The sequence below is a fragment of the Atractosteus spatula genome, chromosome 11 (assembly GCF_055471065.1).
Source record: "Atractosteus spatula isolate fAtrSpa1 chromosome 11, fAtrSpa1.hap1, whole genome shotgun sequence".
Taxonomy (NCBI): Eukaryota; Metazoa; Chordata; class Actinopteri; order Semionotiformes; family Lepisosteidae; genus Atractosteus; species Atractosteus spatula.
In genome coordinates, this window is record NC_142716.1 from 26,356,979 (window position 1) to 26,371,431 (window position 14,453).

At 41.0% G+C, this 14,453-nt stretch overlaps 1 pseudogene; it reads right to left on the reverse strand.

Moving 5' to 3' along the window:
- Window positions 1-5,586: 5,586 nt before the first annotated feature.
- Window positions 5,587-10,177, reverse strand: LOC148823744 (deoxyribonuclease-2-beta-like; annotated as a pseudogene).
- Window positions 10,178-14,453: the final 4,276 nt, after the last annotated feature.

The window sequence follows — 14,453 nt, forward strand, 5'->3', positions numbered from 1 at the left end:
GGCTCTTACCTCCCAATAATCTAATTATTTGCTTAGCCACAACGGTTTAATGTCCTTCCCCAAATCTCTGGGTGCTTCAGAGATAAAAGCCATGTCCCAGTTCTCGACCTGCGCCCTAAGCCATTTCTACAAGTCCGCACTTCTGTGATGTAGCGCAAGTGTGGACTTCAAGTGCGCCAGTATTAAAGGGCGCACTAGTACAAAAAGGTAAAAAGCACCCTCGCGTGATGTCACTGTTTTGTCACACGGCTCAGGAGGGTCGAAATCCAAGTCGGCTGTTAATTTTTTCGTTGTCCGCTTGCAGTTTGATTAAATTGAATTTTATCTCGTCAATTCCTGTACAAATGTAGTGACACTGTGTTCATTCATGTTGAAAACTTAACCTCGATTCATAACAGGCGAAGTAAACTAAGGAATCACTGGCAATATCGCTGCTTATTCCAAGCTGTGTACCATTAAATACATTTCATATCGTCTGTCCCAGTACAAAAATGACAGTACGAGGAACATAACGCTTTCATTCAACTAAATAAGGTAAACTTGGCTATACCTCAAAGCTTGTACTATTAAATACGAAATAAATACTCTGTGTACAAAATACAAAGCAGGTAAATGAATAAATATACATCAGTCGAAATGGGGGTGATGAAATAAAAGCTTTATGTCAAAACTTTGTACGTAGAATACATACAGTTTGAATCTAAAGTAGCCTAATGAAGTTTGTTTTTTCAAAAAAATTGTAGCGCTCCGGTGTTCACGTGGGTATGCGCCCTCTCCTCTGCCGCCTCAGGTCGAACCCCCACCATCGGGGACTGGAACCCGGGCCTCCGGCGTCACTCAACAGGGACCCAGCCAGCTGAACTAAAGGGAAATCTCCCATCAGCCCGGCGGCTGCGGTCCCTGCTATTCACAGGGAAGGGCGGTGACGTCACCGCGCTGGTAAGCCGGCTCTCACAACCAATGGTGGCCGTATGCGTTACAATATTATGAGTTCTAAAACTTAAAAAAAGTTCCATTTTGCTAATACGTGAATATTGTATTCTCCATGGCAACTTCTCTCCGCCTTGATACGTTAGAATGTGGAACGTCACCATTCCGCGAGCAATTGGGGGTAATTCCCTTCAGCGGAGTCCACTCCAATGCGGACTTCAGAGAAGTCTGCATTGGCGGTGCTGGTGAGCACCCTTGTGACAAATTTAGAAATGAAACACCCTAAGCCCTTGCATATTGGGATACGGCCAAAGCAACCTGAGATCTGCTGGATCATGGCATCCAGAACTATAGCTGGACACACATGCTTTAAGCTGATTCTCTTTTTTCAGCTTTTATTTATTCTAAATTGTAATGTTTAATACACGCAATGAAAGAATGTGTCCATCTACTGTTTATTACAATTTACACCTCTTTGCTGTTGCATGTATACTGGGGAATTAGTAAAGGCAGAAAAACCACTCACCAGTCCACAGACTCCCCCTGCTCGTTCCTGCAGGACACGGCTGCACCAGCAGTGAGCCCACTGTGTACAAATATCATCAGCGGCCAGATCAGCAGCATCCAAACGGCATCCTAATGGAAACAAGGGCTCAAGAAATCTGGTTTGTCCTTCTCAATTGCCTACAATCAAACCATCGAATTTTACAGAAAAATGCAATAATAAATCAGTACCAAACTGTTTTCCTTCATTATAAAGTGCCCATCATTTTTTCAAACCTAGAAGCTTAACTTTCAAGACAAATTTGCATGTAGTAACAAATGTATTCATGTTGAGTCAAACCTTTCCAGCTTGTATTGTATCTCATGCTTAAGGCTGGCACACAAGACAAAGTAATATTTGGTGAAGAAAGACATTTCAGTTCACACTTCACTTCATTCACAGCATTTATGGTCTATTTAAGTCTATTTATGGTCTATAAGTTACAGTGCAGTTCTTTCTTGGATTAATGTGTAATTTATTGTAGTGCAATATGGATGTAGTGCTATGCGATCAGTCATTAAATGGACATTCAGCATTTTCTATTATGCTTTCATTCCCAACAAACAAAGGTAAAAGTGTATGTGAATTCTTGAGAGATTTCCAATAAAGCCATCCCATAGTCATTTTCTAATTTTTAAGTCCAGAACTACCGGTATATCCAGTATTAGATACGTGAAAGGACACTGTAAATCAGACTATGACCTAGAGCAGAATTTCTCAGTTAGGTACTTTGATTATTTTGACATCATTAAAGCAGTTTAAAATAATATCATCACAAAGTGCTATTGTTACATTTGTGAAACGCAATAACATATCAATGAGTGTTCATTTTATAACAGTCTTGATGTTCTTTCACCACAACAGGGTTTTAATTCAATAAAAATAAACATTCTGTGTCCTAACTCCCGACATACGAGGACATATGAGCATGGACAGTGATTTTGCCCGATCAGTGCAACTCACATAGGCTTAAAAAGACCTGCTGAGCGATTGCTGTATCCAGTTGTTCTTTCTTTACATCTGTGCTACTATTCATTTCAGGAACCAAAGAATTTGAATAGGACAGTGAGAGCACATTTCACCTCTATTTAAGGAAGCTCTCAAATACAACAGTGTGGTGGGTCAGCAGTGTTGATGCACTAGTTTCAGCTGAGGGGGTTCAGGCCTCAATCATGTGTACATAGACCCACGTGGGGGTGAATTAGCAAATTAGTTAAGGGTGAGAGGCACATTCTCACATGGTGTCAATTAGCCTAGGTTTGGTACAGTTTATAAATAGTTCTATGGGAGGATTTTGTTGTTGTTGGTGGTGGTGGGGCAGCTTGTGACTTAACTTTTTTCTGCAGTATTTCCTTTCTGTTGTGGCTTGTCCATATGCTGGGGCCTAATGAGGTCTGAAGAGGCTGGCTTGTCTCAAACCGCTATTTCAGTCTTCCTTTATTAGCTTGTATTCATATTGTTTTTTAATACAGAGAACAATGACTTCATTGTATATTAGAAATGGGCATATTGGAAAGCTAAAGATAAAATGTAGGAGTCCTTATATTAAAAGAGCATTACAATAATTGACATTGGAAACAGTCTAAGGAAGAGAAACCAGAATAACTCCCACATTGAAAGGTACAGTATTGTGTTGTAAACTGAGAGGTTAAAACAACTTTATCACTTTTGGCTGGAGGATTGAAGATGTGGAGACTTGAGTATTCAAAATCCTGAAAAGAACTGAGAATGTGGACTCGTTGCTACAAAGAATCTTTTATCAATAGTTACTATCAACCAAACAGAAAAGATGGGCAGAATATCTTTCTCTCGCTTGTAACCTTTTAACATTCCTGGGCTAGAACTTTATCAAAATTGGAAGTTTAAAACCGCACATTGAGGAAGCAGCTGTGATCAAGGTATAAGTCCCTTCACCCAGTTTTGCATAAGGGGAGTTTTTTCTGGGTTTACACTTTGTCAGACCAATATTTGAAATCTGATCCTACTTGCAATTTTGTTTATACAGACCCACAAAATTAAGCTCAGTAATTAATTGCTTACACTTATATTGCACTTTACAGGTAATGGGGACTCCCCTCCGCCACCACCAATGTGCAGCATCCACCTGGATGATCTTAGCAATCATCTCCAAACAGTGCAAAGCGGTTTTCACTTTCTTCAAATATCAGTGATGCATTAAAATTGGACTGAACACTATACTTCCAAGAACAGAAGTTAGTGTTTTGAGTGTTTTTCTTTGTGTGTAATAGTGATTCTATTTATCTAAGCAGGTATAGTGGGCTCAAGAATTATTGGCACCCTTGATAAAGTTGAACAAAACAAGCTGTATAAAATACACAGCACAGATAATGAGTCTATCTTATGCCCAGACAATGGGAATTATTTCAAAACAAATGTTGAAAATGAGTAATACATGTTTTTTCCAGAAACATTAATGTCAAAATTATTAGATCCCCCACTTTTCTTTAAGAAAACTGAACAAAATAAAATCTGAAATGAATTTATGGTTTTTTAAATATAACTCAGTCAAAAGGAACATTTTCTGGACTTGCTGTTTCACCAGGGTATAAAAAGAGGTAAACACTCATAATAAAAACTTTGGCCATCCACCACCATGGGGAAAGGCAAAGAAGTGACAAATTAAGAGACAAATTAGTATTGATCTTCACAAATGGTAAAGAATCCAAGGGTCACAGCTGGAGAACTGCAGAGTCTGGTTGCATCTTGGAGTCCTTGAGTCTCCAAATCAATAATTAGATGGTACATCCATGCCAAAAAGCTGTTTGGAAGGGTTGCCAGAAGGAATTGATAACAAGAAACAAACTGAAGTGTCTGGAGTTTGCTAAATGCCATTGGGACTTTGACTAGAACCCGGTGCTATGGTCAGGTGAGACCAAAATTGAAGTGTGTGGCCACTCACACCACCAGTATGTTTGGCGTTGGAGAGGGATGCATACTCACACAAAAAAAAGTATATTCACTGTGAAATATGGGGGTGGAACATTGATGTTGTGGGGTGGTTGTGATGCCACTGGGGCCCTTGTTAAGGACAAAGGTATCATGATCTCTACTAAATATCAGGATATTCTGGGCAAAAATCTGGCTGCCTATGCCAAAAAGCTACAGCATAATTTGGTCTCTGGTGGACCTCCCAGCATGACAATGATCCTAAACACACCATTTAAAAATCAACTAAGAAATGTTTGAGAGAAAATAAAATCAGTGTTTTTCACTAGTTTACCCAGTATCTGTGCTGTTTATTTTATATGGGGTTTTTTGTTCTTCATTAAGGGTGACAATAATTTGTGAGCGCACTGTAAGGTGGTAGAAGAAAACGGGAAGAAAAACAGTGCCAACAGGAAAAATAAGACATTTGAGGAACACAGCACAAGATGCTAGTAGAAACGTTTTTTTAGAAGAAATCATGTTGTGCACATTTTTTCCCTAGGCAAATATGACCCAGCTCCACCAACAATGGAAGTCAGGAATATCTGCGTACCTCAGCAAATAATATGCTGTTATCTTAACTTATTGATTATAGATTAGATGCACACAACAAAAGAGTGCTGGTAGACCAGGAATTCCACTAATCTTAATATATTCGGAGCTGCGAGCACCATCATTTATTGGCTATAGATGGGATTCGCACAACAGAAGACAAAAGCACAAAATGAGGAAAGATTTCACAGAACTGCTGGTGGTAACCCAACCAAACCTATAAAGAAAAAACATTTGCGCAACTTAATTCTGATTGACATTTACAACCAGTGTCCTCTTATTTTAAATGAAGAGCTTTGCCACTACACTTCACAGGAAAAAAAGCTGCTTTCTGATAATAGATGAATGGATTGATAATTGCAGTCGTTGGGTGTTTCTTCTTTTGTGTTAGCCATCAACCCATGTTTAAACCTATACATTTTAGTTGTTCTGGAAAGAAGCACATTTGCATTTGAGCAACTTTTTTTCTTGCTTTTCAGCAAACATTAGCTTCAAAATATCAAGCGGCATTTGCTAAACCTGAGCGCAATTAACACTGCTCTGCATCTGCAACAGATAGATACAGAAAGAGTCAGCGTAACTGAATTGCAACAACAGGGTCAAACATTCCCCCTCTTACAGTTTAAACATGTCTCTGCACCTAACAAACCAGGACACAGCCCCCCTGAAAGCGTGGTAGATAACAGGGTTTTGTGAGCAAATAAGTCCTCCACTTTTCCACTGCTGGCAGTCCTCTCTGTTTAGATCTCCAGTGCAGATCCACTGGTCTCCATACTCCTGGGATACACACCACTTGGCATGATCAAAGTGAGACCAGAACTCCACAGGTCCCGGCAGTTTAATTCTTTTGATATTTAAAACGTGTTCAGGAAGGGAGCAGTTCGAAGGCAGTTCATGCTCTTTTCGTTTGCCAGGTTTCCATCAACAGAGTAGTCTTTAAAACTTGAGCAGCCCAACCAGTGTAGATGTCTGTAAAAGACAACCCTCAAGTATGTCAACAAAGTAGAAATATAAGGCATTTAACAGCATCTACAATGGCTCTCCAGACAGGGCTCTTTCTTGGTTTAAAGAGAAAGGAAACACTCTGTGAAAAGTAAAAAAAAAGCTCTTACCGGTCTGGAATTTAATTTTACTGCCATTTTCACATTGTATAATGAAACATTTCCCCTTACTAAACGGTTTTCAGTGCTTTGTTTTCCAATTGAGTTCTTTCAGAACTTTTTATGTTTTGATAACAATCACAACAGAACAACATAAAAGAGCTACTGGTAGTGATTGGAAAGCCCTTGTAGCAAGACAGTTTTAGAAGCGCAACATGTGTTTCTGCCCTACAGATGTGAACTACAATGTGCAGTTTGTATGTTCTCCCCGTGTTTGCAGGGGTTTCCTCTGGGTGCTCCAGTTTTTGGTCCCACAGTCCAAAAACAACAGACTAGTTGGGTTAATTGGCTTTTGGGAAAATGGACTCTTGGGTAAGTGCTGTGTGTTTTTGTCTCTGTGTGCACTGTGATGTCCTGGCATCCTGTCCAGTGTATATCCTGCCTTTTCCCCTTTGCTTGCTGGGATAGGCTCTGGCTCCCCAGTGACTTTATAGTGGATAAAGTGGTTAGAAGACTGATGGATGATTCACTGTAGGTGGAGTGGATTTTTCATCTCAAAACTATGCGAACTCTGTTAAATGATTATTTTGGACCTAGGTCTTGTTTTCTTGGGATGTATTCTGCTTCTAGCAATATTACACACTTTGCAGTTTATTGCTGGTGATATACTATCGAATATGATGTTTTATGTTATTGCAAGATTATGAAAACAGACACATATACTGTATGGTTTAAATATTTTTCCATTCTGATCTTATTATTGCATCTAATCTGAAATTGATATTTAACTAAGCTTAGTTAAAAATGATCAAACTAAGATTGTTTTTTGCCAAATCTGAAAAGTTTGTTTCAGTTTATGTATTATATTGGTGGCTAATATACCATTATATAAACTCATTGTACCATGTAATGGATAGCTTTGAATAAAGTCAAGACCAAATTGTTTTCCCTTTTCGCTGTCTGCATTTTATTTTTAATGTTTGTCTGGGATGAAGAAATGTAATTTGTCTCGTTCTTCTTTTGTCATTTTCATGTTTGGCTCTTAACAATGTGCGGCCTTTTGCAAACCTGTACATGCAACCACTGGCCAAAATATAAGCAAAGCCCGTCATCATGCTGTAAAGAGTAAAAACTATGACCAGGAAGTTGCATGTACAGTATCTCACTGGTTCTGAAATATCTGTAGCATCTTGCAGTCGCATTGCTTTACAGGATTTGCAATCTTTACAATAACAATTGCAGCAGAGGTTGTGATGACAGTAAGGTGTGCAGGACTGAGCTATGTTTTTAATAGGAGCAAAATCTGGGCAATTTTCTGGCCTGTGAAAGGTGATGGAAGTCTCTGTCATGCTTCTCAAGACAGCCAAGCCACACTTTTAATGTGAGAGCACAGGAATTCAAAGGGAATTTAGCTAGCTTGTTTTTAGGACTTAAAAGTGCATTTACTTGGGTTGCCTCCACACTTCCATAAAGAAGAGAATACGTGCTAAAAATGAATATGCATTTGGCAGTGGCCTGGAAACAGACGACTGCAAGGACGGAAGACTGTAATACATCGCTAAGACAACACATTAAATCTGAGTAAGTTCAAAGGGGCCACTTGTCCACACTGGTGAATTGCAAATCACTGGAACGTAAGCATAACTACCATGGAGTATTTCAACATCTTTAAATGTGAATGTATTTCTGGACGTTTCGAGAGTCGGAGTCGACTGTTTTTATCCGACTCTTCTCCTCAGTGCAGAATGAAAATCAGTGCTGTCCAGGAAGGTTTCTGAACTTTAACCAGCTCCAGAATCAATGGGAAACCTACGTGACCAAACAAATGCTCAATTCCAGGAAAAAGATTCCAAATGCATATCCTGGTACAGAACCTTTGATAAGGACAGCTGATATGTCAGATTGTAGTTGGTGTTTCATCACAGATCTTTTTGTACAGTCTGCGTGGTTTTAAAAGAAAACCACTCTCACCATCCACAAAGAAGCGAGACTTGGCAAGGCTGAGGAAGGTTTCTCCCCGAGCTGACAGCAGTTTCCCCATCCTCCTTCCCTGCACCCAGGGCTTTACAGAGCCCTCGCAAATGCAGCTCATTCTGGGCAGTTCGTGGCGAAAGACTTCAGGCAAGGAGCAGTTGTACACGCGGGGGTTATAATACAACAGCTGCTCGGCTGAGGAAAAAGAAAGGAAAACAACTTTATTGTTGGCTAAATCGCATCCTCTCACTTGCAATGCAAACACCTTATGTTGTTACAACAGTAACCATTATACCCGGGCCGGAACACCCACAGCCCACAGAGGTGCTGGAGGGCTTCGGTTTTATTTTTTCATACCTTCATGTCACTGAACTGTGAGGAAAAATAAACTGTTCATTTTTGTATGATTAAAATCAATAAATACAAAACTGAGGAAGGTAACACTACAAACCATCTTCTGTGGAATAAGGAGACAAAGAAGCTAGAAGGGGAAATTGTGTTCTCCATTGAGAAGAGAGACATTAAGTTTTCTGATGCAGAAGCAGTTAATTTGGATTTCCCCAGCTTCTTAACACTGCCTGCTATATCTGAAGACCCGCCACACTCAATAATTCCATTGTAGTGCTGGGCTACAGCACAAGTCTGCAGTCCTATGAAGCAAGGACTACACATTCAATTTACCCCACACATTCCATTCTATGGCTCGGCTCACGGTTAAAAAACAAAAACAAAAATCCGGCCCAACAAATATTGAATCTGGTAAATGGCCTCGCATTGTCGTCTCTTTCAATTTGAACTGAGCAATACAAATAAAAATAAAATGGTATTTTGCTATTAGCATAATGCTAGCTTCCCTATGTTGCGCACCTATCTGAGGGAATTGTGTAGATTTGTAAGTGATACAGAGCGTGGTCCGGCCGTTCAGTTTCCCCGAGGACGGCCAGCTGTACCCCCTTTCTGGGAATGGAGGGAAGTGGGGGACACTGTGACTGAGCCAGAAACCCTGAGTCTGGTCAAAGTGTAGGACTCCTGTGTGGACACACAAAGAGATATTACAACACACCGAGATAACAGATCACATTCTATTCATTCATACTTACAATGAACAGCAGTTATCGATTTATGAAGAGTCAGTAGATGATGGATTGCAAGTTATTACTGTTAACACAGTACTTTGAAAAGGTCAATAATAATAATAATAATAATTCCTTACACTTTTATAGTGCTTTTCTGGACACTCCACTCAAAGCTCTTTCCAGGTATTGGGGACTCTCGTCCACCACCACCACCAATGTGAAGCCAAAGTGTACACAGAACACTCACCCCACACCAGCTATTTAGTGGGGAGGAGAGTGGAATAATGAAGCCAATTCAAAGATGGGGATTCTTAGGAGGCCATGACTGGTAAGGGCCAATGGGAAATTTGCCCAGGATGCTGGGGTAACACCTATACTCTTTTCGAGAAACGCCCTGGGATTTTCAATGACCACAGAGAGTCAGGACCTCGGTTTTATGTCTCATCCGAAGGACAGTGCCTTTTTAAAGTATAGTGTCCCCGTCACTATACTGGGGCATTAGGACTCACATAGACTGCAGGGTGAGCACCCCCTGCTGGCCCCACTTACACCTCTTCCAGCAGCAACCTTAGTTTTCCCAGGAGGTCTCCCATCCAGATACTGACCAGGCTCACAGCTGCTGAGCTTTAGTGGGCTGCCAGTTGTGAGGTACATTGTGTTTAATTTAGTAGTGGCAATGATAAAGATGATACTGATGTTTGTATCCCTGGAAGCAATGGGCACAAGGAAGGTGACACCCTGGACAAGAAGCCACTTAATCGCAGGGCAGATACAGACACTGAAGCGCACACTAGAGTTAATCTTTTCTCAGAAGCCAATGAGCCAACCAGTATATTTTTGGACTGGGGGAGGAAACCGGAGCACCCAGAGGAAACCCTGGGAGAAAAGACTTCACAGATGGCATCCTGAGTCCAAAATCAAGCCCAGGGCCCCAGTGCTGTAAGGTAGCAATGCTAACCACTGTACTACTGTGCTGCCTGGTAAGTAGTAGTAGTAGTAGTAATAGTAATAATAATAATAATAATTTTATACCCACCCAAATTAGAATTGGCCATTTTATCTTTACATTTCTGCTCACGCCCATGACCTTTGACCCCAGGTTTGTCCAACCTCTCTTACACAGTCATACACCTATTGACCCTACACAGTGATGTACAGGACTTTTCCAGCCCATCAAAGAACGTGTATTCCCAGTGCTGAGCCACTTATACTCCACTACTTTCGAAATTCTAGTTGCCATAACACGGTCTTTTATAATTAATAATTATAAGTCTTTAGCAGACATTAAATCTAATAAACAATAAATCCGTGTTAATTTTATACTGATTTTATTATAGAATTTTTATTATAGTTTAATATAGAAAAATTGATTATGATTTGAAAGAATATTCGTAATATAGTGATACAAATGCATCACTTTCTATGCCATGCTGTGCTGTTCTCTGAAATGCTAAGATACACTTCCAAACAAAAATAACTAGTATCTAATTATCAGGGTCCTTACTAGTGTTATCTCGCTAACTTGCTAAAATATCCTGTAGAATTCTTTAAAACATCTTTCTCACAATGATTTCATTATCCTAAAAAAAACAACAATACCTCTTTATCAAAAGAGTAGCAAGAAGAAAGTGATCAGGCAACTTTTTTAAGTTATTTAAAAGTGAGATGATTTGATGAGTTTTACCAAGAATACTTTATAAAAAGTTCTTCTGATTGCTTTCTTACTACATAAATAGAAGCATATTACCAGGAATATATAGATACAGACTTGCAAACACTTACTGTATATGTGCAAGTAGTTCAGGTGGATAGCTGCGTCAGCATGTGTAGTCTTCAAAGGAGCAAGTAATAGGTTTATTCCATGCTGAAAAGAGAAGAGAGAAACACGTTTCGGCTGTGAAGCCTTCTTCAGGTGTGCTAAAGAAGAAGGCACACCTGCACACCTGAAGAAGGCTTCACAGCTGAAACGTTGTGTTTTCTCTCTTCTCTTTTCGTCATGGAATAAACCTATTACTTGTCACTTATATAGATAGATAGATACTTTATTGATCCCGTGAGGGAAATTGCAGTGCAACAGCAGCTTAACACACACAACACAGCCACAGTGTAACGAATTATATAATAATAGTACAATACATACAATACAATACAAGAGTTACTCACAGTCCGGACGCACAAGAACAAACTAGAACAGAACAGTACACAGAAAATCGTATCACACTCATATCACACATATGAATATAAATATAGATGTAACTATAGATATAAATATAAATGTATTGCACAGGTCCCTGGCATATATTGCACAAAAAGTGGTTGTAAACGGGAAAAAGAAAGAGAACAGATGTAGCAGTAGATGTGTAGATGTGTTTAGTCCAGAAACAGGTCACTGTCGATCTTGCCTCTGCCAAGACGCAAGGTGGATGCGTTGTACAGTCTTATGGCAGACGGCAAGAATGACCTCCTGTAGCGCTCCCTGTCGCACCGTGGATGAATCAGTCTATTGCTGAACGTGCTCTTCATTCCTGCAAGCCTGTCATAGAGGGGATGGGAGAAGTTGTCCATGATGGCCACTAGTTTGGACATCATTCTCCTCTCAGCCACTACCTCCAAGGAGTCCAGGTCAAACCCAATGGCAGAGCTTGCTCTCCTGATGAGCTTGTTCAGCCTTTTGGAATCTACTGCTCTAATCCCAGAGCCCCAGCACACCACTGCGTAGAAAATGGCACTCGCTACCACCGACTGATAGAACATGTGTAGCATCTTACTACACACATTGAAGGACCTGAGCCTCCTCAAGAAGTAGAGTCGGCTCTGTCCCTTCTTATAGATGGCCTCGATGTTCTTAGACCATTCCAGTCTATCGTCGATGTGCACTCCCAGGTACTTGTACGAGTCCACCATCTCCACGCCACTCCCATGGATGTAGACAGGAGTAGGTTTGACCTTTTTCCTCCTGAAATCTACTACCAGTTCCTTTGTCCTTTGAGTAGGCCCTTTGCAGCATGTAGATGATTGCATCCTCCACACCAACACTGGGCTGGTAGGCAAACTGTAGGGTGTCCAGTGATGAGCTGACCAGGGGTCTCAGGTGGGATAAGACCAGCCTCTCCAGTGTCTTCATGATGTGAGAAGTCAGTGCAACTGGTCTGTAGTCGTTGAGGACAGAGGGGCGCCCTTTCTTTGGTACCGGGACCAGGCATGATGTCTTCCAGATCACCGGGACTCTTTCCAAGCGCAGGCTCAGGTTGAACAGTCGCTGGAGCACTCCGCTCAGCTGATCAGCACAGGCCCTCAGAACTCTGGGGCAGATGTTATCTGGTCCTGTGGCCTTACCCTCGTGCAGCCTCTTCAGCTCCTTCTTCACCTGGTCAGCTGTGATGGTCAGCCTGGCCTGGGGGATGGTGCTCATAGTGCTTTCAGTGCTGCAGGTGTTAATGGTGGAGGTGTTGGAGAGTGGCAGCTGTGGGGGATGGGTGGGTGAGTAGCCGTCGGGGGTTGTGGCTGTAGGCGGCCATGTTTGTGGGGGGATGGAGGAGGTACTGGGCAGTCGCAGCTGTGAAGGGTTAGGGAGCGTGTGGCTGTGGGGGGATGGGTGTTGCGCCACAGAGGACTCAGAATTAAACCTGTTAAAGAACTGGTTCAACTCGTTGGCCATCTCCAGGTTCCCTTCTGTTGCACCCCCAGCCTGTTTGAAGCCAGTGATCTCTCTCATGCTGCTCCATACATCTCTCACCCTATTTCTTTGCAGCTTGTCCTCTATCTTCTTCCTGTATGCATCCTTGCTCTCTCTTAACTTCTGCTTTAGCTCCCTCTGTACACGCTTGACCTCTTCCTCATCTCCCCTCCTAAAGGCTCTCTTCTTGTCATTCAGAAGAGCCTTCAGGTCGCTGGTGATCATATGTGCATGTGTGTTTATTTGCTTGGACCTCATGATACTTCTGTAATGAAAGGACAGTGTTAACCTTAGAAACAAAGGCACACTCCTTATAAAAGAACTCTGAAAGCAATCAAATCCAGTTAAAAGATGTTATTGTTATTCTGCTATTATACAGTGTATTGTAATTATGTGTTTCAAGAAAATTAGTTTGAAGGCTTACCAAACCACACGACAAGGTTATGATCTAGTGTTGCTTACTGTAGTAAACTATGATAAGAACAGTAGATTAACTAGGGAAGCATCTGGGAACTTATTTTAACTTGATTTATCATGTTAAATGCAGGATTAGAGCACAAAATATTCTCATGGATTTGCCTTCACAAAAGTCAAACTATTCAATACCATTCAACATTCCTCATTCACACCCGATCATAACTATCATAACTTTCTGTAAGTAAGGATTCCATTGTACCAGTACATGTACAGTGGTGTGAAAAAGTGTTTGCCCCCTTCCTGATTTCTTTTTTTTTTGCATGTTTGTCACACTGAAATGTTTCAGATCATCAAACAAATTGAAATATTAGACAAAGATAACACAAGTAAACACAAAATGCAGTTTTTAAATGAAGGTTTTTATTATTAAGGGAAAAAAAAATCCAAACCTACATGGCCCTGTGTGAAAAAGTGATGGCCCCCCCTGTTAAAACATAAATCAACTGTGGTTTATCACATCTTTGGAAAGCTGAGTTCAATTTCTCTAGCCACACCCAGGCCTGATTACTGCCACACCTGTTCTCAATCAAGAAATTACTTAAATAGGACCTGCCTGACAAGGTGAAGTAGACCAAAAGATCCTCAAAAGCTAGACATCATGCTGCGATCCAAATAAATTCAGGAACAAATGAGAAACAGAGTAATTGAGATTTATCAGTCTGGAAAAGGTTATAAAGCCATTTCTAAAGCTTTGGGACTCCAGCGAACCACAGTGAGAGCCATTATCCAGAAATGGCGAAAACATGGAACAGTGGTTAACCTTCCCAGGAGTGGCCAGCCGACCAAAATTACCCCAAGAGCGCAGCAATGACTCATCCAAGAGGTCACAAAAAACCCCACAACAACATCCAAAGAACTGCAGGCTTCACTTGCCTCAGTTAAGGTCAGTGTTCATGACTCCACCATAAGAAAGAGACTGGGCAAAAACGGCCTGCATGGCAGAGTTCCAAGATGAAAACCACTGCTGAGAAAAAAGAGCATAAAGGCTCGTCTCAGTTTTGCCAGAAAACATCTTGATGATCCCCAAGACTTTTGGGAAAATACTCTGTGGACTGACGAGACAAAAGTTGAACTTTTTGGAAGGTGTGTGTCCCAATACATCTGGCGTAAAAGTAACACAGCATTTCAGAAAAGGAACATCATACCAACAGTAAAATATGGTGGTGGTAGTGTGATGG